The 26,624-nt window shown below is 51.0% G+C and overlaps 39 non-coding genes across 39 annotated transcripts; all 39 read right to left on the reverse strand.

Annotated features, from left to right (window-relative positions):
• Window positions 1–189: 189 nt before the first annotated feature.
• On the reverse strand, window positions 190–260 carry TRNAG-GCC (transfer RNA glycine (anticodon GCC)). Its single transcript has one exon. It is a non-coding gene; the product is annotated as a tRNA-Gly (tRNA).
• Window positions 261–815: 555 nt separating this feature from the next.
• Window positions 816–886, reverse strand: TRNAG-CCC (transfer RNA glycine (anticodon CCC)). The gene has a single exon. It is a non-coding gene; the product is annotated as a tRNA-Gly (tRNA).
• A 350-nt stretch (window positions 887–1,236) lies between these two features.
• On the reverse strand, window positions 1,237–1,307 carry TRNAG-GCC (transfer RNA glycine (anticodon GCC)). Its single transcript has one exon. It is a non-coding gene; the product is annotated as a tRNA-Gly (tRNA).
• A 555-nt stretch (window positions 1,308–1,862) lies between these two features.
• On the reverse strand, window positions 1,863–1,933 carry TRNAG-CCC (transfer RNA glycine (anticodon CCC)). Its single transcript has one exon. It is a non-coding gene; the product is annotated as a tRNA-Gly (tRNA).
• A 350-nt stretch (window positions 1,934–2,283) lies between these two features.
• Window positions 2,284–2,354, reverse strand: TRNAG-GCC (transfer RNA glycine (anticodon GCC)). Its single transcript has one exon. It is a non-coding gene; the product is annotated as a tRNA-Gly (tRNA).
• A 555-nt stretch (window positions 2,355–2,909) lies between these two features.
• TRNAG-CCC (transfer RNA glycine (anticodon CCC)) lies at window positions 2,910–2,980 on the reverse strand. Its single transcript has one exon. It is a non-coding gene; the product is annotated as a tRNA-Gly (tRNA).
• Window positions 2,981–3,330: 350 nt separating this feature from the next.
• On the reverse strand, window positions 3,331–3,401 carry TRNAG-GCC (transfer RNA glycine (anticodon GCC)). Its single transcript has one exon. It is a non-coding gene; the product is annotated as a tRNA-Gly (tRNA).
• Window positions 3,402–4,993: 1,592 nt separating this feature from the next.
• TRNAG-CCC (transfer RNA glycine (anticodon CCC)) lies at window positions 4,994–5,064 on the reverse strand. The gene has a single exon. It is a non-coding gene; the product is annotated as a tRNA-Gly (tRNA).
• A 341-nt stretch (window positions 5,065–5,405) lies between these two features.
• Window positions 5,406–5,476, reverse strand: TRNAG-GCC (transfer RNA glycine (anticodon GCC)). Its single transcript has one exon. It is a non-coding gene; the product is annotated as a tRNA-Gly (tRNA).
• Window positions 5,477–6,421: 945 nt separating this feature from the next.
• Window positions 6,422–6,492, reverse strand: TRNAG-GCC (transfer RNA glycine (anticodon GCC)). The gene has a single exon. It is a non-coding gene; the product is annotated as a tRNA-Gly (tRNA).
• A 565-nt stretch (window positions 6,493–7,057) lies between these two features.
• TRNAG-CCC (transfer RNA glycine (anticodon CCC)) lies at window positions 7,058–7,128 on the reverse strand. The gene has a single exon. It is a non-coding gene; the product is annotated as a tRNA-Gly (tRNA).
• Window positions 7,129–7,478: 350 nt separating this feature from the next.
• On the reverse strand, window positions 7,479–7,549 carry TRNAS-GCU (transfer RNA serine (anticodon GCU)). The gene has a single exon. It is a non-coding gene; the product is annotated as a tRNA-Ser (tRNA).
• Window positions 7,550–8,104: 555 nt separating this feature from the next.
• On the reverse strand, window positions 8,105–8,175 carry TRNAG-CCC (transfer RNA glycine (anticodon CCC)). Its single transcript has one exon. It is a non-coding gene; the product is annotated as a tRNA-Gly (tRNA).
• Window positions 8,176–9,130: 955 nt separating this feature from the next.
• Window positions 9,131–9,201, reverse strand: TRNAG-CCC (transfer RNA glycine (anticodon CCC)). The gene has a single exon. It is a non-coding gene; the product is annotated as a tRNA-Gly (tRNA).
• Window positions 9,202–9,551: 350 nt separating this feature from the next.
• On the reverse strand, window positions 9,552–9,622 carry TRNAG-GCC (transfer RNA glycine (anticodon GCC)). The gene has a single exon. It is a non-coding gene; the product is annotated as a tRNA-Gly (tRNA).
• A 555-nt stretch (window positions 9,623–10,177) lies between these two features.
• Window positions 10,178–10,248, reverse strand: TRNAG-CCC (transfer RNA glycine (anticodon CCC)). Its single transcript has one exon. It is a non-coding gene; the product is annotated as a tRNA-Gly (tRNA).
• A 350-nt stretch (window positions 10,249–10,598) lies between these two features.
• Window positions 10,599–10,669, reverse strand: TRNAG-GCC (transfer RNA glycine (anticodon GCC)). The gene has a single exon. It is a non-coding gene; the product is annotated as a tRNA-Gly (tRNA).
• A 1,602-nt stretch (window positions 10,670–12,271) lies between these two features.
• Window positions 12,272–12,342, reverse strand: TRNAG-CCC (transfer RNA glycine (anticodon CCC)). The gene has a single exon. It is a non-coding gene; the product is annotated as a tRNA-Gly (tRNA).
• Window positions 12,343–13,328: 986 nt separating this feature from the next.
• On the reverse strand, window positions 13,329–13,399 carry TRNAG-CCC (transfer RNA glycine (anticodon CCC)). The gene has a single exon. It is a non-coding gene; the product is annotated as a tRNA-Gly (tRNA).
• Window positions 13,400–13,749: 350 nt separating this feature from the next.
• Window positions 13,750–13,820, reverse strand: TRNAG-GCC (transfer RNA glycine (anticodon GCC)). The gene has a single exon. It is a non-coding gene; the product is annotated as a tRNA-Gly (tRNA).
• Window positions 13,821–14,375: 555 nt separating this feature from the next.
• Window positions 14,376–14,446, reverse strand: TRNAG-CCC (transfer RNA glycine (anticodon CCC)). Its single transcript has one exon. It is a non-coding gene; the product is annotated as a tRNA-Gly (tRNA).
• A 350-nt stretch (window positions 14,447–14,796) lies between these two features.
• On the reverse strand, window positions 14,797–14,867 carry TRNAG-GCC (transfer RNA glycine (anticodon GCC)). The gene has a single exon. It is a non-coding gene; the product is annotated as a tRNA-Gly (tRNA).
• Window positions 14,868–15,422: 555 nt separating this feature from the next.
• On the reverse strand, window positions 15,423–15,493 carry TRNAG-CCC (transfer RNA glycine (anticodon CCC)). The gene has a single exon. It is a non-coding gene; the product is annotated as a tRNA-Gly (tRNA).
• Window positions 15,494–15,843: 350 nt separating this feature from the next.
• TRNAG-GCC (transfer RNA glycine (anticodon GCC)) lies at window positions 15,844–15,914 on the reverse strand. The gene has a single exon. It is a non-coding gene; the product is annotated as a tRNA-Gly (tRNA).
• A 555-nt stretch (window positions 15,915–16,469) lies between these two features.
• TRNAG-CCC (transfer RNA glycine (anticodon CCC)) lies at window positions 16,470–16,540 on the reverse strand. Its single transcript has one exon. It is a non-coding gene; the product is annotated as a tRNA-Gly (tRNA).
• A 986-nt stretch (window positions 16,541–17,526) lies between these two features.
• Window positions 17,527–17,597, reverse strand: TRNAG-CCC (transfer RNA glycine (anticodon CCC)). Its single transcript has one exon. It is a non-coding gene; the product is annotated as a tRNA-Gly (tRNA).
• Window positions 17,598–17,947: 350 nt separating this feature from the next.
• On the reverse strand, window positions 17,948–18,018 carry TRNAG-GCC (transfer RNA glycine (anticodon GCC)). The gene has a single exon. It is a non-coding gene; the product is annotated as a tRNA-Gly (tRNA).
• Window positions 18,019–18,573: 555 nt separating this feature from the next.
• Window positions 18,574–18,644, reverse strand: TRNAG-CCC (transfer RNA glycine (anticodon CCC)). Its single transcript has one exon. It is a non-coding gene; the product is annotated as a tRNA-Gly (tRNA).
• A 976-nt stretch (window positions 18,645–19,620) lies between these two features.
• On the reverse strand, window positions 19,621–19,691 carry TRNAG-CCC (transfer RNA glycine (anticodon CCC)). The gene has a single exon. It is a non-coding gene; the product is annotated as a tRNA-Gly (tRNA).
• Window positions 19,692–20,667: 976 nt separating this feature from the next.
• On the reverse strand, window positions 20,668–20,738 carry TRNAG-CCC (transfer RNA glycine (anticodon CCC)). The gene has a single exon. It is a non-coding gene; the product is annotated as a tRNA-Gly (tRNA).
• A 967-nt stretch (window positions 20,739–21,705) lies between these two features.
• On the reverse strand, window positions 21,706–21,776 carry TRNAG-CCC (transfer RNA glycine (anticodon CCC)). The gene has a single exon. It is a non-coding gene; the product is annotated as a tRNA-Gly (tRNA).
• A 350-nt stretch (window positions 21,777–22,126) lies between these two features.
• TRNAG-GCC (transfer RNA glycine (anticodon GCC)) lies at window positions 22,127–22,197 on the reverse strand. Its single transcript has one exon. It is a non-coding gene; the product is annotated as a tRNA-Gly (tRNA).
• A 986-nt stretch (window positions 22,198–23,183) lies between these two features.
• Window positions 23,184–23,254, reverse strand: TRNAS-GCU (transfer RNA serine (anticodon GCU)). The gene has a single exon. It is a non-coding gene; the product is annotated as a tRNA-Ser (tRNA).
• A 555-nt stretch (window positions 23,255–23,809) lies between these two features.
• On the reverse strand, window positions 23,810–23,880 carry TRNAG-CCC (transfer RNA glycine (anticodon CCC)). Its single transcript has one exon. It is a non-coding gene; the product is annotated as a tRNA-Gly (tRNA).
• A 350-nt stretch (window positions 23,881–24,230) lies between these two features.
• Window positions 24,231–24,301, reverse strand: TRNAG-GCC (transfer RNA glycine (anticodon GCC)). Its single transcript has one exon. It is a non-coding gene; the product is annotated as a tRNA-Gly (tRNA).
• A 555-nt stretch (window positions 24,302–24,856) lies between these two features.
• Window positions 24,857–24,927, reverse strand: TRNAG-CCC (transfer RNA glycine (anticodon CCC)). The gene has a single exon. It is a non-coding gene; the product is annotated as a tRNA-Gly (tRNA).
• Window positions 24,928–25,277: 350 nt separating this feature from the next.
• On the reverse strand, window positions 25,278–25,348 carry TRNAG-GCC (transfer RNA glycine (anticodon GCC)). Its single transcript has one exon. It is a non-coding gene; the product is annotated as a tRNA-Gly (tRNA).
• Window positions 25,349–25,903: 555 nt separating this feature from the next.
• On the reverse strand, window positions 25,904–25,974 carry TRNAG-CCC (transfer RNA glycine (anticodon CCC)). The gene has a single exon. It is a non-coding gene; the product is annotated as a tRNA-Gly (tRNA).
• A 350-nt stretch (window positions 25,975–26,324) lies between these two features.
• TRNAG-GCC (transfer RNA glycine (anticodon GCC)) lies at window positions 26,325–26,395 on the reverse strand. Its single transcript has one exon. It is a non-coding gene; the product is annotated as a tRNA-Gly (tRNA).
• Between the last annotated feature and the right edge of the window lie 229 nt (window positions 26,396–26,624).

Consider the following 26,624-nt stretch of genomic DNA (forward strand, 5'->3'; position numbering starts at 1 on the left):
TTTGCATAATCTGAGATTGCCCTGCTTCCAGTCAAGGCGCAGCGGCCCCTTCTACTAAAAGGGATCAGCAGAGTGATCGCTAGTAGCAGAAATAAGGCAAGCAAGGCAATCAAGGCTTGTTTTTTTGTTTGATCTCTTCCTTTTCACGATGCTTCAAAGTCAACGAAAGGTACATGTGCAAAACGCTCATGCATTGGCCGGGAATCGAACCCGGGCCTCCCGCGTGGCAGGCGAGAATTCTACCACTGAACCACCAATGCCTTACATGCTGCACACTGGCGCTACAGTGCTCTGGACCATTGCAGCCCAGAGCAGCTGATTTAACAGAGCACTGCAGTGACATGAGGATGGCGCCAGCTCCGGTGGGTGAATGGGAGCTGCGCTGCCCTGGCAGTCCTTCTCACTCACTTGGCCACGAACGGCCAGGTTCTATAGACAGGAAAAGTGGACAGAGGCAAGCACACTGGTAGATGAGGGTGGCCTTTGTATGGGTCGCTACTCTGAGTGCAGTTCCCTGAGCACCGTGCCTCAGGAAAGCCAGACTTCTACTGCAGGACTCAGGGGATATCTTTGCAGCCACACGAGGCTGACACCCTTTCAATCTGGGCTTCTGGGGTCTTCTGGGAATTATTTGCATAATAGAAGGTTTCCCGCCTTAAGTTGAAACTGCAGTTCCATCTTCTGCTAAAAGAGGGCAGCAGAGTGCTTTCTTTGCGCAGAAAACAGACAAGCAATGCAATCATCTTATCTACCGTTTCCATTTTTCTTTTCCCATGCCTTTTAAAATATCAAGAGACACGTCTACAAAAGTGCCATGCATTGGCCGGGAATCGAACCCGGGCCTCCCGCTTGGGAAGCGAGAATTCTACCACTGAACTACCAATGCCTGACAAGCAGCATTACTGCGGTACAGCACTTGATTTAACACACCTGCCAGTTCCATGCGAATGGTCACTCGTAAACTCTTGACTTCTGCTGAAAGCCTCATTGAAGGCCTTTGCAGACGTGTGAGACTGGCACCTACTCGAGCTGGGCCTCTATGAGCTGTTTGCATAATCTGAGATTGCCCTGCTTCCAGTCAAGGCGCAGCGGCCCCTTCTACTAAAAGGGATCAGCAGAGTGATCGCTAGTAGCAGAAATAAGGCAAGCAAGGCAATCAAGGCTTGTTTTTTTGTTTGATCTCTTCCTTTTCACAATGCTTCAAAGTCAACGAAAGGTACATGTGCAAAACGCTCATGCATTGGCCGGGAATCGAACCCGGGCCTCCCGCGTGGCAGGCGAGAATTCTACCACTGAACCACCAATGCCTTACATGCTGCACACTGGCGCTACAGTGCTCTGGACCATTGCAGCCCAGAGCAGCTGATTTAACAGAGCACTGCAGTGACATGAGGATGGCGCCAGCTCCGGTGGGTGAATGGGAGCTGCGCTGCCCTGGCAGTCCTTCTCACTCACTTGGCCACGAACGGCCAGGTTCTATAGACAGGAAAAGTGGACAGAGGCAAGCACACTGGTAGATGAGGGTGGCCTTTGTATGGGTCGCTACTCTGAGTGCAGTTCCCTGAGCACCGTGCCTCAGGAAAGCCAGACTTCTACTGCAGGACTCAGGGGATATCTTTGCAGCCACACGAGGCTGACACCCTTTCAATCTGGGCTTCTGGGGTCTTCTGGGAATTATTTGCATAATAGAAGGTTTCCCGCCTTAAGTTGAAACTGCAGTTCCATCTTCTGCTAAAAGAGGGCAGCAGAGTGCTTTCTTTGCGCAGAAAACAGACAAGCAATGCAATCATCTTATCTACCGTTTCCATTTTTCTTTTCCCATGCCTTTTAAAATATCAAGAGACACGTCTACAAAAGTGCCATGCATTGGCCGGGAATCGAACCCGGGCCTCCTGCTTGGGAAGCGAGAATTCTACCACTGAACTACCAATGCCTGACAAGCAGCATTACTGCGGTAGAGCGCTTGATTTAACACACCTGCCAGTTCCATGCGAATGGTCACTTGTAAACTCTTGACTTCTGCTGAAAGCCTCATTGAAGGCCTTTGCAGACGTGTGAGACTGGCACCTACTCGGGCTGGGCCTCTATGAGCTGTTTGCATAATCTGAGATTGCCCTGCTTCCAGTCAAGGCGCAGCGGCCCCTTCTACTAAAAGGGATCAGCAGAGTGATCGCTAGTAGCAGAAATAAGGCAAGCAAGGCAATCAAGGCTTGTTTTTTTGTTTGATCTCTTCCTTTTCACGATGCTTCAAAGTCAACGAAAGGTACATGTGCAAAACGCTCATGCATTGGCCGGGAATCGAACCCGGGCCTCCCGCGTGGCAGGCGAGAATTCTACCACTGAACCACCAATGCCTTACATGCTGCACACTGGCGCTACAGTGCTCTGGACCATTGCAGCCCAGAGCAGCTGATTTAACAGAGCACTGCAGTGACATGAGGATGGCGCCAGCTCCGGTGGGTGAATGGGAGCTGCGCTGCCCTGGCAGTCCTTCTCACTCACTTGGCCACGAACGGCCAGGTTCTATAGACAGGAAAAGTGGACAGAGGCAAGCACACTGGTAGATGAGGGTGGCCTTTGTATGGGTCGCTACTCTGAGTGCAGTTCCCTGAGCACCGTGCCTCTGGAAAGCCAGACTTCTACTGCAGGACTCAGGGGATATCTTTGCAGCCACACGAGGCTGACACCCTTTCAATCTGGGCTTCTGGGGTCTTCTGGGAATTATTTGCATAATAGAAGGTTTCCCGCCTTAAGTTGAAACTGCAGTTCCATCTTCTGCTAAAAGAGGGCAGCAGAGTGCTTTCTTTGCGCAGAAAACAGACAAGCAATGCAATCATCTTATCTACCGTTTCCATTTTTCTTTTCCCATGCCTTTTAAAATATCAAGAGACACGTCTACAAAAGTGCCATGCATTGGCCGGGAATCGAACCCGGGCCTCCCGCTTGGGAAGCGAGAATTCTACCACTGAACTACCAATGCTTGACAAGCAGCATTACTGCGGTAGAGCGCTTGATTTAACACACTTGCCAGTTCCATGCGAATGGTCACTCGTAAACTCTTGACTTCTGCTGAAAGCCTCATTGAAGGCCTTTGCAGACGTGTGAGACTGGCACCTACTCGGGCTGGGCCTCTATGAGCTGTTTGCATAATCTGAGATTGCCCTGCTTCCAGTCAAGGCGCAGCGGCCCCTTCTACTAAAAGGGATCAGCAGAGTGATCGCTAGTAGCAGAAATAAGGCAAGCAAGGCAATCAAGGCTTGTTTTTTTGTTTGATCTCTTCCTTTTCACGATGCTTCAAAGTCAACGAAAGGTACATGTGCAAAACGCTCATGCATTGGCCGGGAATCGAACCCGGGCCTCCCGCGTGGCAGGCGAGAATTCTACCACTGAACCACCAATGCCTTACATGCTGCACACTGGCGCTACAGTGCTCTGGACCATTGCAGCCCAGAGCAGCTGATTTAACAGAGCACTGCAGTGACATGAGGATGGCGCCAGCTCCGGTGGGTGAATGGGAGCTGCGCTGCCCTGGCAGTCCTTCTCACTCACTTGGCCACGAACGGCCAGGTTCTATAGACAGGAAAAGTGGACAGAGGCAAGCACACTGGTAGATGAGGGTGGCCTTTGTATGGGTCGCTACTCTGAGTGCAGTTCCCTGAGCACCGTGCCTCAGGAAAGCCAGACTTCTACTGCAGGACTCAGGGGATATCTTTGCAGCCACACGAGGCTGACACCCTTTCAATCTGGGCTTCTGGGGCCTTCTGGGAATTATTTGCATAATAGAAGGTTTCCCGCCTTAAGTTGAAACTGCAGTTCCATCTTCTGCTAAAAGAGGGCAGCAGAGTGCTTTCTTTGCGCAGAAAACAGACAAGCAATGCAATCATCTTATCTACCGTTTCCATTTTTCTTTTCCCATGCCTTTTAAAATATCAAGAGACACGTCTACAAAAGTGCCATGCATTGGCCGGGAATCGAACCCGGGCCTCCCGCTTGGGAAGAGAGAATTCTACCACTGAACTACCAATGCCTGACAAGCAGCATTACTGCGGTAGAGCGCTTGATTTAACACACCTGCCAGTTCCATGCGAATGGTCACTCGTAAACTCTTGACTTCTGCTGAAAGCCTCATTGAAGGCCTTTGCAGACGTGTGAGACTGGCACCTACTCGGGCTGGGCCTCTATGAGCTGTTTGCATAATCTGAGATTGCCCTGCTTCCAGCCAAGGCGCAGCGGCCCCTTCTACTAAAAGGGATCAGCAGAGTGATCGCTAGTAGCAGAAATAAGGCAAGCAAGGCAATCAAGGCTTGTTTTTTTGTTCGGTCTCTTCCTTTTCACGATGCTTCAAAGTCAACGAAAGGTACATGTGCAAAACGCTCATGCATTGGCCGGGAATCGAACCCCGTGGCAGGCGAGAATTCTACCACTGAACCACCAATGACTTACATGCTGCACACTGGCGCTACAGTGCTCTGGACCATTGCAGCCCAGAGCAGCTGATTTAACAGAGCACTGCAGTGACATGAGGATGGCGCCAGCTCCGGTGGGTGAATGGGAGCTGCGCTGCCCTGGCAGTCCTTCTCACTCACTTGGCCACGAACGGCCAGGTTCTATAGACAGGAAAAGTGGACAGAGGCAAGCACACTGGTAGATGAGGGTGGCCTTTGTATGGGTCGCTACTCTGGATGCAGTTCCCTGAGCACCGTGCCTCAGGAAAGCCAGACTTCTACCGCAGGACTCAGGGGATATCTTTGCAGCCACACGAGGCTGACACCCTTTCAATCTGGGCTTCTGGGGTCTTCTGGGAATTATTTGCATAATAGAAGGTTTCCCGCCTTAAGTTGAAACTGCAGTTCCATCTTCTGCTAAAAGAGGGCAGCAGAGTGCTTTCTTTGCGCAGAAAACAGACAAGAAATGCAATCATCTTATCTACCGTTTCCATTTTTCTTTTCCCATGCCTTTTAAAATATCAAGAGACACGTCTACAAAAGTGCCATGCATTGGCCGGGAATCGAACCCGGGCCTCCCGCTTGGGAAGCGAGAATTCTACCACTGAACTACCAATGCCTGACAAGCAGCATTACTGCGGTAGAGCGCTTGATTTAACACACCTGCCAGTTCCATGCGAATGGTCACTCGTAAACTCTTGACTTCTGCTGAAAGCCTCATTGAAGGCCTTTGCAGACGTGTGAGACTGGCACCTACTCGGGCTGGGCCTCTATGAGCGTTTTGCATAATCTGAGATTGCCCTGCTTCCAGTCAAGGCGCAGCGGCCCCTTCTACTAAAAGGGATCAGCAGAGTGATCGCTAGTAGCAGAAATAAGGCAAGCAAGGCTTGTTTTTTTGTTCGGTCTCTTCCTTTTCACGATGCTTCAAAGTCAACGAAAGGTACATGTGCAAAACGCTCATGCATTGGCCGGGAATCGAACCCGGGCCTCCCGCGTGGCAGGCGAGAATTCTACCACTGAACCACCAATGCCTTACATGCTGCACACTGGCGCTACAGTGCTCTGGACCATTGCAGCCCAGAGCAGCTGATTTAACAGAGCACTGCAGTGACATGAGGATGGCGCCAGCTCCGGTGGGTGAATGGGAGCTGCGCTGCCCTGGCAGTCCTTCTCACTCACTTGGCCACGAACGGCCAGGTTCTATAGACAGGAAAAGTGGACAGAGGCAAGCACACTGGTAGATGAGGGTGGCCTTTGTATGGGTCGCTACTCTGAGTGCAGTTCCCTGAGCACCGTGCCTCAGGAAAGCCAGACTTCTACTGCAGGACTCAGGGGATATCTTTGCAGCCACACGAGGCTGACACCCTTTCAATCTGGGCTTCTGGGGTCTTCTGGGAATTATTTGCATAATAGAAGGTTTCCCGCCTTAAGTTGAAACTGCAGTTCCATCTTCTGCTAAAAGAGGGCAGCAGAGTGCTTTCTTTGCGCAGAAAACAGACAAGCAATGCAATCATCTTATCTACCGTTTCCATTTTTCTTTTCCCATGCCTTTTAAAATATCAAGAGACACGTCTACAAAAGTGCCATGCATTGGCCGGGAATCGAACCCGGGCCTCCCGCTTCCGCCTGACAAGCAGCATTACTGCGGTAGAGCGCTTGATTTAACACACCTGCCAGTTCCATGCGAATGGTCACTCGTAAACTCTTGACTTCTGCTGAAAGCCTCATTGAAGGCCTTTGCAGACGTGTGAGACTGGCACCTACTCGGGCTGGGCCTCTATGAGCTGTTTGCATAATCTGAGATTGCCCTGCTTCCAGTCAAGGCGCAGCGGCCCCTTCTACTAAAAGGGATCAGCAGAGTGATCGCTAGTAGCAGAAATAAGGCAAGCAAGGCAATCAAGGCTTGTTTTTTTGTTCGGTCTCTTCCTTTTCACGATGCTTCAAAGTCAACGAAAGGTACATGTGCAAAACGCTCATGCATTGGCCGGGAATCGAACCCGGGCCTCCCGCGTGGCAGGCGAGAATTCTACCACTGAACCACCAATGCCTTACATACTGCACACTGGCGCTACAGTGCTCTGGACCATTGCAGCCCAGAGCAGCTGATTTAACAGAGCACTGCAGTGACATGAGGATGGCGCCAGCTCCGGTGGGTGAATGGGAGCTGCGCTGCCCTGGCAGTCCTTCTCACTCACTTGGCCACGAACGGCCACGAACGGCCAGGTTCTATAGACAGGAAAAGTGGACAGAGGCAAGCACACTGGTAGATGAGGGTGGCCTTTGTATGGGTCGCTACTCTGAGTGCAGTTCCCTGAGCACCGTGCCTCAGGAAAGCCAGACTTCTACTGCAGGACTCAGGGGATATCTTTGCAGCCACACGAGGCTGACACCCTTTCAATCTGGGCTTCTGGGGTCTTCTGGGAATTATTTGCATAATAGAAGGTTTCCCGCCTTAAGTTGAAACTGCAGTTCCATCTTCTGCTAAAAGAGGGCAGCAGAGTGCTTTCTTTGCGCAGAAAACAGACAAGCAATGCAATCATCTTATCTACCGTTTCCATTTTTCTTTTCCCATGCCTTTTAAAATATCAAGAGACACGTCTACAAAAGTGCCATGCATTGGCCGGGAATCGAACCCGGGCCTCCCGCTTGGGAAGCGAGAATTCTACCACTGAACTACCAATGCTTGACAAGCAGCTTTACTGCGGTAGAGCGCTTGATTTAACACACCTGCCAGTTCCATGCGAATGGTCACTCGTAAACTCTTGACTTCTGCTGAAAGCCTCATTGAAGGCCTTTGCAGACGTGTGAGACTGGCACCTACTCGAGCTGGGCCTCTATGAGCTGTTTGCATAATCTGAGATTGCCCTGCTTCCAGTCAAGGCGCAGCGGCCCCTTCTACTAAAAGGGATCAGCAGAGTGATCGCTAGTAGCAGAAATAAGGCAAGCAAGGCAATCAAGGCTTGTTTTTTTGTTTGATCTCTTCCTTTTCACGATGCTTCAAAGTCAACGAAAGGTACATGTGCAAAACGCTCATGCATTGGCCGGGAATCGAACCCAGGCCTCCCGCGTAGCAGGCGAGAATTCTACCACTGAACCACCAATGCCTTACATGCTGCACACTGGCGCTACAGTGCTCTGGACCATTGCAGCCCAGAGCAGCTGATTTAACAGAGCACTGCAGTGACATGAGGATGGCGCCAGCTCCGGTGGGTGAATGGGAGCTGCGCTGCCCTGGCAGTCCTTCTCACTCACTTGGCCACGAACGGCCAGGTTCTATAGACAGGAAAAGTGGACAGAGGCAAGCACACTGGTAGATGAGGGTGGCCTTTGTATGGGTCGCTACTCTGAGTGCAGTTCCCTGAGCACCGTGCCTCAGGAAAGCCAGACTTCTACTGCAGGACTCAGGGGATATCTTTGCAGCCACACGAGGCTGACACCCTTTCAATCTGGGCTTCTGGGGTCTTCTGGGAATTATTTGCATAATAGAAGGTTTCCCGCCTTAAGTTGAAACTGCAGTTCCATCTTCTGCTAAAAGAGGGCAGCAGAGTGCTTTCTTTGCGCAGAAAACAGACAAGCAATGCAATCATCTTATCTACCGTTTCCATTTTTCTTTTCCCATGCCTTTTAAAATATCAAGAGACACGTCTACAAAAGTGCCATGCATTGGCCGGGAATCGAACCCGGGCCTCCCGCTTGGGAAGCGAGAATTCTACCACTGAACTACCAATGCTTGACAAGCAGCATTACTGCGGTAGAGCGCTTGATTTAACACACCTGCCAGTTCCATGCGAATGGTCACTCGTAAACTCTTGACTTCTGCTGAAAGCCTCATTGAAGGCCTTTGCAGACGTGTGAGACTGGCACCTACTCGAGCTGGGCCTCTATGAGCTGTTTGCATAATCTGAGATTGCCCTGCTTCCAGTCAAGGCGCAGCGGCCCCTTCTACTAAAAGGGATCAGCAGAGTGATCGCTAGTAGCAGAAATAAGGCAAGCAAGGCAATCAAGGCTTGTTTTTTTGTTTGATCTCTTCCAACGAAAGGTACATGTGCAAAACGCTCATGCATTGGCCGGGAATCGAACCCGGGCCTCACGCGTGGCAGGCGAGAATTCTACCACTGAACCACCAATGCCTTACATGCTGCACACTGGCGCTACAGTGCTCTGGACCATTGCAGCCCAGAGCAGCTGATTTAACAGAGCACTGCAGTGACATGAGGATGGCGCCAGCTCCGGTGGGTGAATGGGAGCTGCGCTGCCCTGGCAGTCCTTCTCACTCACTTGGCCACGAACGGCCAGGTTCTATAGACAGGAAAAGTGGACAGAGGCAAGCACACTGGTAGATGAGGGTGGCCTTTGTATGGGTCGCTACTCTGAGTGCAGTTCCCTGAGCACCGTGCCTCAGGAAAGCCAGACTTCTACTGCAGGACTCAGGGGATATCTTTGCAGCCACACGAGGCTGACACCCTTTCAATCTGGGCTTCTGGGGTCTTCTGGGAATTATTTGCATAATAGAAGGTTTCCCGCCTTAAGTTGAAACTGCAGTTCCATCTTCTGCTAAAAGAGGGCAGCAGAGTGCTTTCTTTGCGCAGAAAACAGACAAGCAATGCAATCATCTTATCTACCGTTTCCATTTTTCTTTTCCCATGCCTTTTAAAATATCAAGAGACACGTCTACAAAAGTGCCATGCATTGGCCGGGAATCGAACCCGGGCCTCCCGCTTGGGAAGCGAGAATTCTACCACTGAACTACCAATGCTTGACAAGCAGCATTACTGCGGTAGAGCGCTTGATTTAACACACCTGCCAGTTCCATGCGAATGGTCACTCGTAAACTCTTGACTTCTGCTGAAAGCCTCATTGAAGGCCTTTGCAGACGTGTGAGACTGGCACCTACTCGGGCTGGGCCTCTATGAGCTGTTTGCATAATCTGAGATTGCCCTGCTTCCAGTCAAGGCGCAGCGGCCCCTTCTACTAAAAGGGATCAGCAGAGTGATCGCTAGTAGCAGAAATAAGGCAAGCAAGGCAATCAAGGCTTGTTTTTTTGTTTGATCTCTTCCTTTTCACGATGCTTCAAAGTCAACGAAAGGTACATGTGCAAAACGCTCATGCATTGGCCGGGAATCGAACCCGGGCCTCCCGCGTGGCAGGCGAGAATTCTACCACTGAACCACCAATGCCTTACATGCTGCACACTGGCGCTACAGTGCTCTGGACCATTGCAGCCCAGAGCAGCTGATTTAACAGAGCACTGCAGTGACATGAGGATGGCGCCAGCTCCGGTGGGTGAATGGGAGCTGCGCTGCCCTGGCAGTCCTTCTCACTCACTTGGCCACGAACGGCCAGGTTCTATAGACAGGAAAAGTGGACAGAGGCAAGCACACTGGTAGATGAGGGTGGCCTTTGTATGGGTCGCTACTCTGAGTGCAGTTCCCTGAGCACCGTGCCTCTGGAAAGCCAGACTTCTACTGCAGGACTCAGGGGATATCTTTGCAGCCACACGAGGCTGACACCCTTTCAATCTGGGCTTCTGGGGTCTTCTGGGAATTATTTGCATAATAGAAGGTTTCCCGCCTTAAGTTGAAACTGCAGTTCCATCTTCTGCTAAAAGAGGGCAGCAGAGTGCTTTCTTTGCGCAGAAAACAGACAAGCAATGCAATCATCTTATCTACCGTTTCCATTTTTCTTTTCCCATGCCTTTTAAAATATCAAGAGACACGTCTACAAAAGTGCCATGCATTGGCCGGGAATCGAACCCGGGCCTCCCGCTTGGGAAGCGAGAATTCTACCACTGAACTACCAATGCTTGACAAGCAGCATTACTGCGGTAGAGCGCTTGATTTAACACACTTGCCAGTTCCATGCGAATGGTCACTCGTAAACTCTTGACTTCTGCTGAAAGCCTCATTGAAGGCCTTTGCAGACGTGTGAGACTGGCACCTACTCGGGCTGGGCCTCTATGAGCTGTTTGCATAATCTGAGATTGCCCTGCTTCCAGTCAAGGCGCAGCGGCCCCTTCTACTAAAAGGGATCAGCAGAGTGATCGCTAGTAGCAGAAATAAGGCAAGCAAGGCAATCAAGGCTTGTTTTTTTGTTTGATCTCTTCCTTTTCACGATGCTTCAAAGTCAACGAAAGGTACATGTGCAAAACGCTCATGCATTGGCCGGGAATCGAACCCGGGCCTCCCGCGTGGCAGGCGAGAATTCTACCACTGAACCACCAATGCCTTACATGCTGCACACTGGCGCTACAGTGCTCTGGACCATTGCAGCCCAGAGCAGCTGATTTAACAGAGCACTGCAGTGACATGAGGATGGCGCCAGCTCCGGTGGGTGAATGGGAGCTGCGCTGCCCTGGCAGTCCTTCTCACTCACTTGGCCACGAACGGCCAGGTTCTATAGACAGGAAAAGTGGACAGAGGCAAGCACACTGGTAGATGAGGGTGGCCTTTGTATGGGTCGCTACTCTGAGTGCAGTTCCCTGAGCACCGTGCCTCAGGAAAGCCAGACTTCTACTGCAGGACTCAGGGGATATCTTTGCAGCCACACGAGGCTGACACCCTTTCAATCTGGGCTTCTGGGGCCTTCTGGGAATTATTTGCATAATAGAAGGTTTCCCGCCTTAAATTGAAACTGCAGTTCCATCTTCTGCTAAAAGAGGGCAGCAGAGTGCTTTCTTTGCGCAGAAAACAGACAAGCAATGCAATCATCTTATCTACCGTTTCCATTTTTCTTTTCCCATGCCTTTTAAAATATCAAGAGACACGTCTACAAAAGTGCCATGCATTGGCCGGGAATCGAACCCGGGCCTCCCGCTTGGGAAGAGAGAATTCTACCACTGAACTACCAATGCCTGACAAGCAGCATTACTGCGGTAGAGCGCTTGATTTAACACACCTGCCAGTTCCATGCGAATGGTCACTCGTAAACTCTTGACTTCTGCTGAAAGCCTCATTGAAGGCCTTTGCAGACGTGTGAGACTGGCACCTACTCGGGCTGGGCCTCTATGAGCTGTTTGCATAATCTGAGATTGCCCTGCTTCCAGCCAAGGCGCAGCGGCCCCTTCTACTAAAAGGGATCAGCAGAGTGATCGCTAGTAGCAGAAATAAGGCAAGCAAGGCAATCAAGGCTTGTTTTTTTGTTCGGTCTCTTCCTTTTCACGATGCTTCAAAGTCAACGAAAGGTACATGTGCAAAACGCTCATGCATTGGCCGGGAATCGAACCCCGTGGCAGGCGAGAATTCTACCACTGAACCACCAATGCCTTACATGCTGCACACTGGCGCTACAGTGCTCTGGACCATTGCAGCCCAGAGCAGCTGATTTAACAGAGCACTGCAGTGACATGAGGATGGCGCCAGCTCCGGTGGGTGAATGGGAGCTGCGCTGCCCTGGCAGTCCTTCTCACTCACTTGGCCACGAACGGCCACGAACGGCCAGGTTCTATAGACAGGAAAAGTGGACAGAGGCAAGCACACTGGTAGATGAGGGTGGCCTTTGTATGGGTCGCTACTCTGAGTGCAGTTCCCTGAGCACCGTGCCTCAGGAAAGCCAGACTTCTACTGCAGGACTCAGGGGATATCTTTGCAGCCACACGAGGCTGACACCCTTTCAATCTGGGCTTCTGGGGTCTTCTGGGAATTATTTGCATAATAGAAGGTTTCCCGCCTTAAGTTGAAACTGCAGTTCCATCTTCTGCTAAAAGAGGGCAGCAGAGTGCTTTCTTTGCGCAGAAAACAGACAAGCAATGCAATCATCTTATCTACCGTTTCCATTTTTCTTTTCCCATGCCTTTTAAAATATCAAGAGACACGTCTACAAAAGTGCCATGCATTGGCCGGGAATCGAACCCGGGCCTCCCGCTTGGGAAGCGAGAATTCTACCACTGAACTACCAATGCCTGACAAGCAGCATTACTGCGGTAGAGCGCTTGATTTAACACACCTGCCAGTTCCATGCGAATGGTCACTTGTAAACTCTTGACTTCTGCTGAAAGCCTCATTGAAGGCCTTTGCAGACGTGTGAGACTGGCACCTACTCGGGCTGGGCCTCTATGAGCTGTTTGCATAATCTGAGATTGCCCTGCTTCCAGTCAAGGCGCAGCGGCCCCTTCTACTAAAAGGGATCAGCAGAGTGATCGCTAGTAGCAGAAATAAGGCAAGCAAGGCAATCAAGGCTTGTTTTTTTGTTCGGTCTCTTCCTTTTCACGATGCTTCAAAGTCAACGAAAGGTACATGTGCAAAACGCTCATGCATTGGCCGGGAATCGAACCCGGGCCTCCCGCGAGGCAGGCAAGAATTCTACCACTGAACCACCAATGCCTTACATGCTGCACACTGGCGCTACAGTGCTCTGGACCATTGCAGCCCAGAGCAGCTGATTTAACAGAGCACTGCAGTGACATGAGGATGGCGCCAGCTCCGGTGGGTGAATGGGAGCTGCGCTGCCCTGGCAGTCCTTCTCACTCACTTGGCCACGAACGGCCACGAACGGCCAGGTTCTATAGACAGGAAAAGTGGACAGAGGCAAGCACACTGGTAGATGAGGGTGGCCTTTGTATGGGTCGCTACTCTGAGTGCAGTTCCCTGAGCACCGTGCCTCAGGAAAGCCAGACTTCTACTGCAGGACTCAGTGGATATCTTTGCAGCCACACGAGGCTGACACCCTTTCAATCTGGGCTTCTGGGGTCTTCTGGGAATTATTTGCATAATAGAAGGTTTCCCGCCTTAAGTTGAAACTGCAGTTCCATCTTCTGCTAAAAGAGGGCAGCAGAGTGCTTTCTTTGCGCAGAAAACAGACAAGCAATGCAATCATCTTATCTACCGTTTCCATTTTTCTTTTCCCATGCCTTTTAAAATATCAAGAGACACGTCTACAAAAGTGCCATGCATTGGCCGGGAATCGAACCCGGGCCTCCCGCTTGGGAAGCGAGAATTCTACCACTGAACTACCAATGCTTGACAAGCAGCATTACTGCGGTAGAGCACTTGATTTAACACACCTGCCAGTTCCATGCGAATGGTCACTCGTAAACTCTTGACTTCTGCTGAAAGCCTCATTGAAGGCCTTTGCAGACGTGTGAGACTGGCACCTACTCGAGCTGGGCCTCTATGAGCTGTTTGCATAATCTGAGATTGCCCTGCTTCCAGTCAAGGCGCAGCGGCCCCTTCTACTAAAAGGGATCAGCAGAGTGATCGCTAGTAGCAGAAATAAGGCAAGCAAGGCAATCAAGGCTTGTTTTTTTGTTTGATCTCTTCCTTTTCACAATGCTTCAAAGTCAACGAAAGGTACATGTGCAAAACACTCATGCATTGGCCGGGAATCGAACCCGGGCCTCCCGCGTGGCAGGCGAGAATTCTACCACTGAACCACCAATGCCTTACATGCTGCACACTGGCGCTACAGTGCTCTGGACCATTGCAGCCCAGAGCAGCTGATTTAACAGAGCACTGCAGTGACATGAGGATGGCGCCAGCTCCGGTGGGTGAATGGGAGCTGCGCTGCCCTGGCAGTCCTTCTCACTCACTTGGCCACGAACGGCCAGGTTCTATAGACAGGAAAAGTGGACAGAGGCAAGCACACTGGTAGATGAGGGTGGCCTTTGTATGGGTCGCTACTCTGAGTGCAGTTCCCTGAGCACCGTGCCTCAGGAAAGCCAGACTTCTACTGCAGGACTCAGGGGATATCTTTGCAGCCACACGAGGCTGACACCCTTTCAATCTGGGCTTCTGGGGTCTTCTGGGAATTATTTGCATAATAGAAGGTTTCCCGCCTTAAGTTGAAACTGCAGTTCCATCTTCTGCTAAAAGAGGGCAGCAGAGTGCTTTCTTTGCGCAGAAAACAGACAAGCAATGCAATCATCTTATCTACCGTTTCAATTTTTCTTTTCCCATGCCTTTTAAAATATCAAGAGACACGTCTACAAAAGTGCCATGCATTGGCCGGGAATCGAACCCGGGCCTCCCGCTTGGGAAGCGAGAATTCTACCACTGAACTACCAATGCTTGACAAGCAGCATTACTGCGGTAGAGCGCTTGATTTAACACACCTGCCAGTTCCATGCGAATGGTCACTCGTAAACTCTTGACTTCTGCTGAAAGCCTCATTGAAGGCCTTTGCAGACGTGTGAGACTGGCACCTACTCGGGCTGGGCCTCTATGAGCTGTTTGCATAATCTGAGATTGCCCTGCTTCCAGTCAAGGCGCAGCGGCCCCTTCTACTAAAAGGGATCAGCAGAGTGATCGCTAGTAGCAGAAATAAGGCAAGCAAGGCAATCAAGGCTTGTTTTTTTGTTTGATCTCTTCCTTTTCACGATGCTTCAAAGTCAACGAAAGGTACATGTGCAAAACGCTCATGCATTGGCCGGGAATCGAACCCGGGCCTCCCGCGTGGCAGGCGAGAATTCTACCACTGAACCACCAATGCCTTACATGCTGCACACTGGCGCTACAGTGCTCTGGACCATTGCAGCCCAGAGCAGCTGATTTAACAGAGCACTGCAGTGACATGAGGATGGCGCCAGCTCCGGTGGGTGAATGGGAGCTGCGCTGCCCTGGCAGTCCTTCTCACTCACTTGGCCACGAACGGCCAGGTTCTATAGACAGGAAAAGTGGACAGAGGCAAGCACACTGGTAGATGAGGGTGGCCTTTGTATGGGTCGCTACTCTGAGTGCAGTTCCCTGAGCACCGTGCCTCAGGAAAGCCAGACTTCTACTGCAGGACTCAGGGGATATCTTTGCAGCCACACGAGGCTGACACCCTTTCAATCTGGGCTTCTGGGGTCTTCTGGGAATTATTTGCATAATAGAAGGTTTCCCGCCTTAAGTTGAAACTGCAGTTCCATCTTCTGCTAAAAGAGGGCAGCAGAGTGCTTTCTTTGCGCAGAAAACAGACAAGCAATGCAATCATCTTATCTACCGTTTCCATTTTTCTTTTCCCATGCCTTTTAAAATATCAAGAGACACGTCTACAAAAGTGCCATGCATTGGCCGGGAATCGAACCCGGGCCTCCCGCTTGGGAAGCGAGAATTCTACCACTGAACTACCAATGCCTGACAAGCAGCATTACTGCGGTACAGCACTTGATTTAACACACCTGCCAGTTCCATGCGAATGGTCACTCGTAAACTCTTGACTTCTGCTGAAAGCCTCATTGAAGGCCTTTGCAGACGTGTGAGACTGGCACCTACTCGAGCTGGGCCTCTATGAGCTGTTTGCATAATCTGAGATTGCCCTGCTTCCAGTCAAGGCGCAGCGGCCCCTTCTACTAAAAGGGATCAGCAGAGTGATCGCTAGTAGCAGAAATAAGGCAAGCAAGGCAATCAAGGCTTGTTTTTTTGTTTGATCTCTTCCTTTTCACAATGCTTCAAAGTCAACGAAAGGTACATGTGCAAAACGCTCATGCATTGGCCGGGAATCGAACCCGGGCCTCCCGCGTGGCAGGCGAGAATTCTACCACTGAACCACCAATGCCTTACATGCTGCACACTGGCGCTACAGTGCTCTGGACCATTGCAGCCCAGAGCAGCTGATTTAACAGAGCACTGCAGTGACATGAGGATGGCGCCAGCTCCGGTGGGTGAATGGGAGCTGCGCTGCCCTGGCAGTCCTTCTCACTCACTTGGCCACGAACGGCCAGGTTCTATAGACAGGAAAAGTGGACAGAGGCAAGCACACTGGTAGATGAGGGTGGCCTTTGTATGGGTCGCTACTCTGAGTGCAGTTCCCTGAGCACCGTGCCTCAGGAAAGCCAGACTTCTACTGCAGGACTCAGGGGATATCTTTGCAGCCACACGAGGCTGACACCCTTTCAATCTGGGCTTCTGGGGTCTTCTGGGAATTATTTGCATAATAGAAGGTTTCCCGCCTTAAGTTGAAACTGCAGTTCCATCTTCTGCTAAAAGAGGGCAGCAGAGTGCTTTCTTTGCGCAGAAAACAGACAAGCAATGCAATCATCTTATCTACCGTTTCCATTTTTCTTTTCCCATGCCTTTTAAAATATCAAGAGACACGTCTACAAAAGTGCCATGCATTGGCCGGGAATCGAACCCGGGCCTCCTGCTTGGGAAGCGAGAATTCTACCACTGAACTACCAATGCCTGACAAGCAGCATTACTGCGGTAGAGCGCTTGATTTAACACACCTGCCAGTTCCATGCGAATGGTCACTTGTAAACTCTTGACTTCTGCTGAAAGCCTCATTGAAGGCCTTTGCAGACGTGTGAGACTGGCACCTACTCGGGCTGGGCCTCTATGAGCTGTTTGCATAATCTGAGATTGCCCTGCTTCCAGTCAAGGCGCAGCGGCCCCTTCTACTAAAAGGGATCAGCAGAGTGATCGCTAGTAGCAGAAATAAGGCAAGCAAGGCAATCAAGGCTTGTTTTTTTGTTCGGTCTCTTCCTTTTCACGATGCTTCAAAGTCAACGAAAGGTACATGTGCAAAACGCTCATGCATTGGCCGGGAATCGAACCCGGGCCTCCCGCGAGGCAGGCAAGAATTCTACCACTGAACCACCAATGCCTTACATGCTGCACACTGGCGCTACAGTGCTCTGGACCATTGCAGCCCAGAGCAGCTGATTTAACAGAGCACTGCAGTGACATGAGGATGGCGCCAGCTCCGGTGGGTGAATGGGAGCTGCGCTGCCCTGGCAGTCCTTCTCACTCACTTGGCCACGAACGGCCACGAACGGCCAGGTTCTATAGACAGGAAAAGTGGACAGAGGCAAGCACACTGGTAGATGAGGGTGGCCTTTGTATGGGTCGCTACTCTGAGTGCAGTTCCCTGAGCACCGTGCCTCAGGAAAGCCAGACTTCTACTGCAGGACTCAGTGGATATCTTTGCAGCCACACGAGGCTGACACCCTTTCAATCTGGGCTTCTGGGGTCTTCTGGGAATTATTTGCATAATAGAAGGTTTCCCGCCTTAAGTTGAAACTGCAGTTCCATCTTCTGCTAAAAGAGGGCAGCAGAGTGCTTTCTTTGCGCAGAAAACAGACAAGCAATGCAATCATCTTATCTACCGTTTCCATTTTTCTTTTCCCATGCCTTTTAAAATATCAAGAGACACGTCTACAAAAGTGCCATGCATTGGCCGGGAATCGAACCCGGGCCTCCCGCTTGGGAAGCGAGAATTCTACCACTGAACTACCAATGCTTGACAAGCAGCATTACTGCGGTAGAGCACTTGATTTAACACACCTGCCAGTTCCATGCGAATGGTCACTCGTAAACTCTTGACTTCTGCTGAAAGCCTCATTGAAGGCCTTTGCAGACGTGTGAGACTGGCACCTACTCGAGCTGGGCCTCTATGAGCTGTTTGCATAATCTGAGATTGCCCTGCTTCCAGTCAAGGCGCAGCGGCCCCTTCTACTAAAAGGGATCAGCAGAGTGATCGCTAGTAGCAGAAATAAGGCAAGCAAGGCAATCAAGGCTTGTTTTTTTGTTTGATCTCTTCCTTTTCACAATGCTTCAAAGTCAACGAAAGGTACATGTGCAAAACACTCATGCATTGGCCGGGAATCGAACCCGGGCCTCCCGCGTGGCAGGCGAGAATTCTACCACTGAACCACCAATGCCTTACATGCTGCACACTGGCGCTACAGTGCTCTGGACCATTGCAGCCCAGAGCAGCTGATTTAACAGAGCACTGCAGTGACATGAGGATGGCGCCAGCTCCGGTGGGTGAATGGGAGCTGCGCTGCCCTGGCAGTCCTTCTCACTCACTTGGCCACGAACGGCCAGGTTCTATAGACAGGAAAAGTGGACAGAGGCAAGCACACTGGTAGATGAGGGTGGCCTTTGTATGGGTCGCTACTCTGAGTGCAGTTCCCTGAGCACCGTGCCTCAGGAAAGCCAGACTTCTACTGCAGGACTCAGGGGATATCTTTGCAGCCACACGAGGCTGACACCCTTTCAATCTGGGCTTCTGGGGTCTTCTGGGAATTATTTGCATAATAGAAGGTTTCCCGCCTTAAGTTGAAACTGCAGTTCCATCTTCTGCTAAAAGAGGGCAGCAGAGTGCTTTCTTTGCGCAGAAAACAGACAAGCAATGCAATCATCTTATCTACCGTTTCAATTTTTCTTTTCCCATGCCTTTTAAAATATCAAGAGACACGTCTACAAAAGTGCCATGCATTGGCCGGGAATCGAACCCGGGCCTCCCGCTTGGGAAGCGAGAATTCTACCACTGAACTACCAATGCTTGACAAGCAGCATTACTGCGGTAGAGCGCTTGATTTAACACACCTGCCAGTTCCATGCGAATGGTCACTCGTAAACTCTTGACTTCTGCTGAAAGCCTCATTGAAGGCCTTTGCAGACGTGTGAGACTGGCACCTACTCGGGCTGGGCCTCTATGAGCTGTTTGCATAATCTGAGATTGCCCTGCTTCCAGTCAAGGCGCAGCGGCCCCTTCTAATAAAAGGGATCAGCAGAGTGATCGCTAGTAGCAGAAATAAGGCAAGCAAGGCAATCAAGGCTTGTTTTTTTGTTTGATCTCTTCCTTTTCACGATGCTTCAAAGTCAACGAAAGGTACATGTGCAAAACGCTCATGCATTGGCCGGGAATCGAACCCGGGCATCCCGCGTGGCAGGCGAGAATTCTACCACTGAACCACCAATGCCTTACATGCTGCACACTGGCGCTACAGTGCTCTGGACCATTGCAGCCCAGAGCAGCTGATTTAACAGAGCACTGCAGTGACATGAGGATGGCGCCAGCTCCGGTGGGTGAATGGGAGCTGCGCTGCCCTGGCAGTCCTTCTCACTCACTTGGCCACGAACGGCCAGGTTCTATAGACAGGAAAAGTGGACAGAGGCAAGCACACTGGTAGATGAGGGTGGCCTTTGTATGGGTCGCTACTCTGAGTGCAGTTCCCTGAGCACCGTGCCTCAGGAAAGCCAGACTTCTACTGCAGGACTCAGGGGATATCTTTGCAGCCACACGAGGCTGACACCCTTTCAATCTGGGCTTCTGGGGTCTTCTGGGAATTATTTGCATAATAGAAGGTTTCCCGCCTTAAGTTGAAACTGCAGTTCCATCTTCTGCTAAAAGAGGGCAGCAGAGTGCTTTCTTTGCGCAGAAAACAGACAAGCAATGCAATCATCTTATCTACCGTTTCCATTTTTCTTTTCCCATGCCTTTTAAAATATCAAGAGACACGTCTACAAAAGTGCCATGCATTGGCCGGGAATCGAACCCGGGCCTCCCGCTTGGGAAACGAGAATTCTACCACTGAACTACCAATGCCTGACAAGCAGCATTACTGCGGTAGAGCGCTTGATTTAACACACCTGCCAGTTCCATGCGAATGGTCACTCGTAAACTCTTGACTTCTGCTGAAAGCCTCATTGAAGGCCTTTGCAGACGTGTGAGACTGGCACCTACTCGGGCTGGGCCTCTATGAGCGTTTTGCATAATCTGAGATTGCCCTGCTTCCAGTCAAGGCGCAGCGGCCCCTTCTACTAAAAGGGATCAGCAGAGTGATCGCTAGTAGCAGAAATAAGGCAAGCAAGGCAATCAAGGCTTGTTTTTTTGTTCGGTCTCTTCCTTTTCACGATGCTTCAAAGTCAACGAAAGGTACATGTGCAAAACGCTCATGCATTGGACGGGAATCGAACCCGGGCCTCCCGCGTGGCAGGCGAGAATTCTACCACTGAACCACCAATGCCTTTCATGCTGCACACTGGCGCTACAGTGCTCTGGACCATTGCAGCCCAGAGCAGCTGATTTAACAGAGCACTGCAGTGACATGAGGATGGCGCCAGCTCCGGTGGGTGAATGGGAGCTGCGCTGCCCTGGCAGTCCTTCTCACTCACTTGGCCACGAACGGCCAGGTTCTATAGACAGGAAAAGTGGACAGAGGCAAGCACACTGGTAGATGAGGGTGGCCTTTGTATGGGTCGCTACTCTGGATGCAGTTCCCTGAGCACCGTGCCTCAGGAAAGCCAGACTTCTACCGCAGGACTCAGGGGATATCTTTGCAGCCACACGAGGCTGACACCCTTTCAATCTGGGCTTCTGGGGTCTTCTGGGAATTATTTGCATAATAGAAGGTTTCCCGCCTTAAGTTGAAACTGCAGTTCCATCTTCTGCTAAAAGAGGGCAGCAGAGTGCTTTCTTTGCTCAGAAAACAGACAAGAAATGCAATCATCTTATCTACCGTTTCCATTTTTCTTTTCCCATGCCTTTTAAAATATCAAGAGACACGTCTACAAAAGTGCCATGCATTGGCCGGGAATCGAACCCGGGCCTCCCGCTTGGGAAGCGAGAATTCTACCACTGAACTACCAATGCCTGACAAGCAGCATTACTGCGGTAGAGCGCTTGATTTAACACACCTGCCAGTTCCATGCGAATGGTCACTCGTAAACTCTTGACTTCTGCTGAAAGCCTCATTGAAGGCCTTTGCAGACGTGTGAGACTGGCACCTACTCGGGCTGGGCCTCTATGAGCGTTTTGCATAATCTGAGATTGCCCTGCTTCCAGTCAAGGCGCAGCGGCCCCTTCTACTAAAAGGGATCAGCAGAGTGATCGCTAGTAGCAGAAATAAGGCAAGCAAGGCTTGTTTTTTTGTTCGGTCTCTTCCTTTTCACGATGCTTCAAAGTCAACGAAAGGTACATGTGCAAAACGCTCATGCATTGGCCAGGAATCGAACCCGGGCCTCCCGCGTGGCAGGCGAGAATTCTACCACTGAACCACCAATGCCTTACATGCTGCACACTGGCGCTACAGTGCTCTGGACCATTGCAGCCCAGAGCAGCTGATTTAACAGAGCACTGCAGTGACATGAGGATGGCGCCAGCTCCGGTGGGTGAATGGGAGCTGCGCTGCCCTGGCAGTCCTTCTCACTCACTTGGCCACGAACGGCCAGGTTCTATAGACAGGAAAAGTGGACAGAGGCAAGCACACTGGTAGATGAGGGTGGCCTTTGTATGGGTCGCTACTCTGAGTGCAGTTCCCTGAGCACCGTGCCTCAGGAAAGCCAGACTTCTACTGCAGGACTCAGGGGATATCTTTGCAGCCACACGAGGCTGACACCCTTTCAATCTGGGCTTCTGGGGTCTTCTGGGAATTATTTGCATAATAGAAGGTTTCCCGCCTTAAGTTGAAACTGCAGTTCCATCTTCTGCTAAAAGAGGGCAGCAGAGTGCTTTCTTTGCGCAGAAAACAGACAAGCAATGCAATCATCTTATCTACCGTTTCCATTTTTCTTTTCCCATGCCTTTTAAAATATCAAGAGACACGTCTACAAAAGTGCCATGCATTGGCCGGGAATCGAACCCGGGCCTCCCGCTTGGGAAGCGAGAATTCTACCACTGAACTACCAATGCCTGACAAGCAGCATTACTGCGGTAGAGCACTTGATTTAACACACCTGCCAGTTCCATGCGAATGGTCACTTGTAAACTCTTGACTTCTGCTGAAAGCCTCATTGAAGGCCTTTGCAGACGTGTGAGACTGGCACCTACTCGGGCTGGGCCTCTATGAGCTGTTTGCATAATCTGAGATTGCCCTGCTTCCAGTCAAGGCGCAGCGGCCCCTTCTACTAAAAGGGATCAGCAGAGTGATCGCTAGTAGCAGAAATAAGGCAAGCAAGGCAATCAAGGCTTGTTTTTTTGTTCGGTCTCTTCCTTTTCACGATGCTTCAAAGTCAACGAAAGGTACATGTGCAAAACGCTCATGCATTGGCCGGGAATCGAACCCGGGCCTCCCGCGTGGCAGGCGAGAATTCTACCACTGAACCACCAATGCCTTACATGCTGCACACTGGCGCTACAGTGCTCTGGACCATTGCAGCCCAGAGCAGCTGATTTAACAGAGCACTGCAGTGACATGAGGATGGCGCCAGCTCCGGTGGGTGAATGGGAGCTGCGCTGCCCTGGCAGTCCTTCTCACTCACTTGGCCACGAACGGCCACGAACGGCCAGGTTCTATAGACAGGAAAAGTGGACAGAGGCAAGCACACTGGTAGATGAGGGTGGCCTTTGTATGGGTCGCTACTCTGAGTGCAGTTCCCTGAGCACCGTGCCTCAGGAAAGCCAGACTTCTACTGCAGGACTCAGGGGATATCTTTGCAGCCACACGAGGCTGACACCCTTTCAATCTGGGCTTCTGGGGTCTTCTGGGAATTATTTGCATAATAGAAGGTTTCCCGCCTTAAGTTGAAACTGCAGTTCCATCTTCTGCTAAAAGAGGGCAGCAGAGTGCTTTCTTTGCGCAGAAAACAGACAAGCAATGCAATCATCTTATCTACCGTTTCCATTTTTCTTTTCCCATGCCTTTTAAAATATCAAGAGACACGTCTACAAAAGTGCCATGCATTGGCTGGGAATCGAACCCGGGCCTCCCACTTGGGAAGCGAGAATTCTACCACTGAACTACCAATGCTTGACAAGCAGCTTTACTGCGGTAGAGCGCTTGATTTAACACACCTGCCAGTTCCATGCGAATGGTCACTCGTAAACTCTTGACTTCTGCTGAAAGCCTCATTGAAGGCCTTTGCAGACGTGTGAGACTGGCACCTACTCGAGCTGGGCCTCTATGAGCTGTTTGCATAATCTGAGATTGCCCTGCTTCCAGTCAAGGCGCAGCGGCCCCTTCTACTAAAAGGGATCAGCAGAGTGATCGCTAGTAGCAGAAATAAGGCAAGCAAGGCAATCAAGGCTTGTTTTTTTGTTTGATCTCTTCCTTTTCACGATGCTTCAAAGTCAACGAAAGGTACATGTGCAAAACGCTCATGCATTGGCCGGGAATCGAACCCGGGCCTCCCGCGTAGCAGGCGAGAATTCTACCACTGAACCACCAATGCCTTACATGCTGCACACTGGCGCTACAGTGCTCTGGACCATTGCAGCCCAGAGCAGCTGATTTAACAGAGCACTGCAGTGACATGAGGATGGCGCCAGCTCCGGTGGGTGAATGGGAGCTGCGCTGCCCTGGCAGTCCTTCTCACTCACTTGGCCACGAACGGCCAGGTTCTATAGACAGGAAAAGTGGACAGAGGCAAGCACACTGGTAGATGAGGGTGGCCTTTGTATGGGTCGCTACTCTGAGTGCAGTTCCCTGAGCACCGTGCCTCAGGAAAGCCAGACTTCTACTGCAGGACTCAGGGGATATCTTTGCAGCCACACGAGGCTGACACCCTTTCAATCTGGGCTTCTGGGGTCTTCTGGGAATTATTTGCATAATAGAAGGTTTCCCGCCTTAAGTTGAAACTGCAGTTCCATCTTCTGCTAAAAGAGGGCAGCAGAGTGCTTTCTTTGCGCAGAAAACAGACAAGCAATGCAATCATCTTATCTACCGTTTCCATTTTTCTTTTCCCATGCCTTTTAAAATATCAAGAGACACGTCTACAAAAGTGCCATGCATTGGCCGGGAATCGAACCCGGGCCTCCCGCTTGGGAAGCGAGAATTCTACCACTGAACTACCAATGCCTGACAAGCAGCATTACTGCGGTAGAGCGCTTGATTTAACACACCTGCCAGTTCCATGCGAATGGTCACTTGTAAACTCTTGACTTCTGCTGAAAGCCTCATTGAAGGCCTTTGCAGACGTGTGAGACTGGCACCTACTCGGGCTGGGCCTCTATGAGCGTTTTGCATAATCTGAGATTGCCCTGCTTCCAGTCAAGGCGCAGCGGCCCCTTCTACTAAAAGGGATCAGCAGAGTGATCGCTAGTAGCAGAAATAAGGCAAGCAAGGCAATCAAGGCTTGTTTTTTTGTTCGGTCTCTTCCTTTTCACGATGCTTCAAAGTCAACGAAAGGTACATGTGCAAAACGCTCATGCATTGGCCGGGAATCGAACCCGGGCCTCCCGCGTGGCAGGCGAGAATTCTACCACTGAACCACCAATGCCTTTCATGCTGCACACTGGCGCTACAGTGCTCTGGACCATTGCAGCCCAGAGCAGCTGATTTAACAGAGCACTGCAGTGACATGAGGATGGCGCCAGCTCCGGTGGGTGAATGGGAGCTGCGCTGCCCTGGCAGTCCTTCTCACTCACTTGGCCACGAACGGCCAGGTTCTATAGACAGGAAAAGTGGACAGAGGCAAGCACACTGGTAGATGAGGGTGGCCTTTGTATGGGTCGCTACTCTGGATGCAGTTCCCTGAGCACCGTGCCTCAGGAAAGCCAGACTTCTACCGCAGGACTCAGGGGATATCTTTGCAGCCACACGAGGCTGACACCCTTTCAATCTGGGCTTCTGGGGTCTTCTGGGAATTATTTGCATAATAGAAGGTTTCCCGCCTTAAGTTGAAACTGCAGTTCCATCTTCTGCTAAAAGAGGGCAGCAGAGTGCTTTCTTTGCGCAGAAAACAGACAAGCAATGCAATCATCTTATCTACCGTTTCCATTTTTCTTTTCCCATGCCTTTTAAAATATCAAGAGACACGTCTACAAAAGTGCCATGCATTGGCCGGGAATCGAACCCGGGCCTCCCGCTTGGGAAGCGAGAATTCTACCACTGAACTACCAATGCCTGACAAGCAGCATTACTGCGGTAGAGCGCTTGATTTAACACACCTGCCAGTTCCATGCGAATGGTCACTTGTAAACTCTTGACTTCTGCTGAAAGCCTCATTGAAGGCCTTTGCAGACGTGTGAGACTGGCACCTACTCGGGCTGGGCCTCTATGAGCTGTTTGCATAATCTGAGATTGCCCTGCTTCCAGTCAAGGCGCAGCGGCCCCTTCTACTAAAAGGGATCAGCAGAGTGATCGCTAGTAGCAGAAATAAGGCAAGCAAGGCAATCAAGGCTTGTTTTTTTGTTCGGTCTCTTCCTTTTCACGATGCTTCAAAGTCAACGAAAGGTACATGTGCAAAACGCTCATGCATTGGCCGGGAATCGAACCCGGGCCTCCCGCGTGGCAGGCGAGAATTCTACCACTGAACCACCAATGCCTTACATGCTGCACACTGGCGCTACAGTGCTCTGGACCATTGCAGCCCAGAGCAGCTGATTTAACAGAGCACTGCAGTGACATGAGGATGGCGCCAGCTCCGGTGGGTGAATGGGAGCTGCGCTGCCCTGGCAGTCCTTCTCACTCACTTGGCCACGAACGGCCAGGTTCTATAGACAGGAAAAGTGGACAGAGGCAAGCACACTGGTAGATGAGGGTGGCCTTTGTATGGGTCGCTACTCTGAGTGCAGTTCCCTGAGCACCGTGCCTCAGGAAAGTCAGACTTCTACTGCAGGACTCAGGGGATATCTTTGCAGCCACACGAGGCTGACACCCTTTCAATCTGGGCTTCTGGGGTCTTCTGGGAATTATTTGCATAATAGAAGGTTTCCCGCCTTAAGTTGAAACTGCAGTTCCATCTTCTGCTAAAAGAGGGCAGCAGAGTGCTTTCTTTGCGCAGAAAACAGACAAGCAATGCAATCATCTTATCTACCGTTTCCATTTTTCTTTTCCCATGCCTTTTAAAATATCAAGAGACACGTCTACAAAAGTGCCATGCATTGGCCGGGAATCGAACCCGGGCCTCCCGCTTGGGAAGCGAGAATTCTACCACTGAACTACCAATGCCTGACAAGCAGCATTACTGCGGTAGAGCGCTTGATTTAACACACCTGCCAGTTCCATGCGAATGGTCACTCGTAAACTCTTGACTTCTGCTGAAAGCCTCATTGAAGGCCTTTGCAGACGTGTGAGACTGGCACCTACTCGGGCTGGGCCTCTATGAGCGTTTTGCATAATCTGAGATTGCCCTGCTTCCAGTCAAGGCGCAGCGGCCCCTTCTACTAAAAGGGATCAGCAGAGTGATCGCTAGTAGCAGAAATAAGGCAAGCAAGGCAATCAAGGCTTGTTTTTTTGTTCGGTCTCTTCCTTTTCACGATGCTTCAAAGTCAACGAAAGGTACATGTGCAAAACGCTCATGCATTGGCCGGGAATCGAACCCGGGCCTCCCGCGTGGCAGGCGAGAATTCTACCACTGAACCACCAATGCCTTTCATGCTGCACACTGGCGCTACAGTGCTCTGGACCATTGCAGCCCAGAGCAGCTGATTTAACAGAGCACTGCAGTGACATGAGGATGGCGCCAGCTCCGGTGGGTGAATGGGAGCTGCGCTGCCCTGGCAGTCCTTCTCACTCATTTGGCCACGAACGGCCAGGTTCTATAGACAGGAAAAGTGGACAGAGGCAAGCACACTGGTAGATGAGGGTGGCCTTTGTAT

This window comes from Ambystoma mexicanum, chromosome 1p (genome assembly GCF_040938575.1).
Source record: "Ambystoma mexicanum isolate Mex_15411 chromosome 1p, UKY_AmexF1_1, whole genome shotgun sequence".
NCBI lineage: Eukaryota > Metazoa > Chordata > Amphibia > Caudata > Ambystomatidae > Ambystoma > Ambystoma mexicanum.